We start from the raw sequence: 4010 nt of genomic DNA, 5'->3' as shown, positions 1-4010 counted from the left end.
GGGGGAAAGCAGCTGGAACTGACGGGATCATGACAGAAATGTTAAAAGCAGGGGGGATATAGTGTTGGAGTGGTTGGTATTTTTGTTTAACAAATGTATGAAAGAGGGGAAGGTACCTAGGGATTGGCAGAGAACATGTATAGTCCCTTTACATAAAGGGAAGGGGGACAAAAGAGATTGGAAAAATTATAGAGGAATTAGTTTACTGAGTATACCAGGAAAAGTGTATTGCAGGGTTATTATTGAAAGAATTAAAGGTAAGACAGAATGTAGGATTGTGGATGAGCAAGGAGGTTTCAGAGTGGGTAGGGGATGTGTAGATCAGGTGTTTACACTGAAGCATATATGTGAACAGTATCTAGATAAAGGTAGGGAAGTTTTTATTGCATTTATGGATTTAGAAAAGGCATATGATAGAGTGGATAGGGGAGCAATGTGGCAGATGTTGCAAGTATATGGAATAGGTGGTAAGCTACTAAATGCTGTAAAGAGTTTTTATGAGGACAGTGAGGCTCAGGTTAGGGTGTGTAGAAGAGAGGGAGACTACTTCCCGGTAAAAGTAGGTCTTAGACAGGGATGTGTCATGTCACCATGGTTGTTTAATATATTTATAGATGGGGTTGTAAAAGAAGTAAATGCTAGGGTGTTTGGGAGAGGGGTCGGATTAAATTATGGAGAATCAAATACAAAATGGGAAGTGACACAGTTACTTTTTGCTGATGATAATGTGCTTATGAGTGATTCTAAAGAAAAATTGCAGAGGTTAGTGGATGAATTTGGGAGTGTGTGTAAAGGTAGAAAGTTGAAAGTGAACATAGAAAAGAGTAAGGTGATGAGGGTATCAAATGATTTAAAGAAAAATTGGATATCAAATTGGGGAGGAGTAGTATGGACGCAGTGAATGTTTTCAGATATTTGGGAGTTGACATATCAGCGGATGGATTTATGAAGGATGAGGTTAATCACAGAATTGATGAGGTAAAAAAGGTGAGTGGTGCATTGAGGTATATGTGGAGACAAAGAACGTTATCTATGGAGGCAAAGAAGGGAATGTATGAAAGTATAGTGGTACCAACACTCTTATAGGGGTGTGAAGCTTGGGTTGTAAATGCTGCAGTGAGGAGTCAGTTGGAGGCAGTGGAGATGTCCTGTCTAAGGGCAATGTGTGGTGTAAATATTATGCAGAAAATTTGGAGTGTGGAAATTAGGAGAAGGTGTGGAGTTAATAAAAGTATTATTCAGAGGGCTGAAGAGGGGTTGCTGAGGTGGTTTGGTCATTTAGAGAGAATGGATCAAAGCAGAATGACATGGAGAGCATATAAATCTGTAGGGGAAGGAAGGCGGGGTAGGTGTCGTCCTCAAAAGGGTTGGAGAGAGGGGGTAAAGGAGGTTTTGTGGGCGAGGGGCTTGGATTTCCAGCAAGAGTGCATGAGCATGTTAGATAGGAGTGAATGGAAACGAATGGTATTTGGGACCTGACAAGCTGTTGGAGTGTGAGCAAGGTAATATTTAGTGAAGGGATTCAGGGAAACTGGTTATTTTATATAGCCAGACTTGAGTCCTGGAAATAGGAAGTACAATGCCTGCACTTTAAAGGAGGGGTTTTGGGATATTGGCAGTTTGGAGGGATATATTGTGTATCTTTATACGTATATACTTCTAAACTTGTATTCTGTGCACCTCTGCAAAAACAGTGATTATGTGTGAGTAAGGTGAAAGTGTTGAATGATGATGAAAGTATTTCCTTTTGGGGGATTTTCTTTCTTTTTGTGTCACCCTGCCTCGGTGGGAGATGGCCGACTTGTTAAAAAAAATAAAAAAAAAATAAAAAGTTTATTAAATAATTCTAAAAGGCTTACTATAGTTATATAATTTTTCTGAATACTTCTCATTTCCCAGTTGCTATATGACCCTTATGGGTTCACATTTTCCCATGATTATAGTACTGAAATAATATAGAATTTTTCTTCCATATTTTGAATTTTTTTTTTTAATTTTAACTGCACTCCTTGGTGCAAAAATGTAATATATAAGAATAAATATAAACAAATAAAGAATGGTGAGCTGTACCATTGTGGTGGTACGTCCCTTCAAAAGCCATTTGAGGCAAAGCATACTGTGCTAGGCAATTCTGCCAAGGAAGGATCCAGATTAGTACAGTATAAATATAAGGTAAACCCTGGGAGTAAAATAGTGACCATCTTCAGAGCTGAACATTTTGTAAGGCAAACAAAACATATGGTACTTCAAGACGTGCAATAATGATTGGTATTCTATAAAACTTTTGTATAAAATTAAGTACATAGGGCTTAACCCTTTTTTTACAACACATTGACCATCTCTCACTAAAGTAGGGCAACACAAAATAAGAAACATTTACCATCGTTCATTCAAATGCTATCTCGTCAAAAGTAAGTAAGCATTACATTTCAAATTACCTTGTAATCTGTAGTATCTCCAATGCTCCTTCAGAATGCAGGCATTCTGCATCCCACTCCAGGATTCAAGTTTGGCTAACCAGTTTTCCCTGATTCCCTTCTCAAATGTTACCTTGCTCATACTCCAACAGGACATCAAATAATTAAAACTACTAGTCTCTACTCATCCCACTCCAACATGCTCACATACACTATGGTAGAGGACAGAGAAAAAGTACAGGCTAGCTGGTCTAGTGGCTAACGCTACGGGCTGGAGTTTTGAGACTCTATGACCGCGGGTTCAATCCCGGCTGGGGGTATGGTTTGTACAGGAAGACATAAGCAGGGTTTTCCAGTGGGCAGTGATGAACAACATGATGTTCAATGGTGACAAGTTCCAGCTACTTAGGTACAGAAAGAATGAAGAACTCAAAAGGAACACTATATACAAAACTCAAGAGGGTCACCTAATAAGAATGTAAGGAACACATAAAAGACCTGGGAATATTTCTGTCAGTTGACCTTTCTTTTAAAGACCATTACAAGATAAAGATCACAACAGCCAGGAAGATGACAGGGTGGGTACTGAGAACTTTCAAAACAAAGGAAATAATTGTAGATGAATGGTTCAGAGAACCGACATGTTGATAAATTAGACACATGTGCAACTCTTGGGTATCTTTATAGAGGAAACGTTTCGCCACACAGTAGCTTCATCAGTCCATACATAGGAGAAACTTGAAGAACAGGAGGAGAATGAGGTAATCAGTCCCTCAACCTTGAGTCGATGTGTTCAGTCCATCCGTATTCTACTCAAGATTGATGGACTGAACACATCGACTCAAGGTTGAGGGACTGATTACTTCATTCTCCTCCTGTTCTTCAAGTTTCTCCTATGTATGGACTGATGAAGCCACTGTGTGGCGAAACGTTTCCTCAATAAAGATACCCAAGAGTTGCACATGTGTCTAATTTATCAACAAAGGAAATAATACCAATGGTGACTCTTCAAATCACTAGTGCTCCCTCACTTAGAATATTGCTCATTGCTGATGGCCCCATTCAAAGCAGGTGAAATATCAGAGCTGGAACAAATACAGAGATCGTTTACAGCTCACATTGAGCCAGTAAAGCACCTAAACTACTTCAGGTCTTGAACATGTACTCACTGGAGTGGAGGAGAGAGAGATACATGATAATATATACCTGGAAAGTACTCGAGGGCCTGGTCCCAAATCTGCACACTGCCATAACAACATACTGGAGTGAGAGATATGGGAGGAAGTGTAAAATAAACCCAGTGAGGAGCAGGGGTGCAGTGGGGGACAATAAGGGAACACTGTATCAACATCCGGGGTCCCAGACTATTCATCATCTTACCAGAAGATATCAGAAACATGGCTGGGACAAGTGTAGAAGCCTTGAAGAGGAAACTGGTCAAGTATCTTCACCAGGTGCTAGATCAACCAAGCTGTGATGAATATGTGGGGCAGCAGGCCTCCAACAGCAAGAGCCTGGTTGACCAGGCAAGCACCAGACGAGCCTGGCCCATGACGGGGCTCAGAGAGTAGTGAAACTCTCGAAATTCTTCAA

The sequence above is a fragment of the Cherax quadricarinatus genome, chromosome 22 (genome assembly GCF_038502225.1).
Source record: "Cherax quadricarinatus isolate ZL_2023a chromosome 22, ASM3850222v1, whole genome shotgun sequence".
Taxonomy (NCBI): domain Eukaryota; kingdom Metazoa; phylum Arthropoda; class Malacostraca; order Decapoda; family Parastacidae; genus Cherax; species Cherax quadricarinatus.
This window is presented reverse-complemented; position numbering follows the sequence as displayed.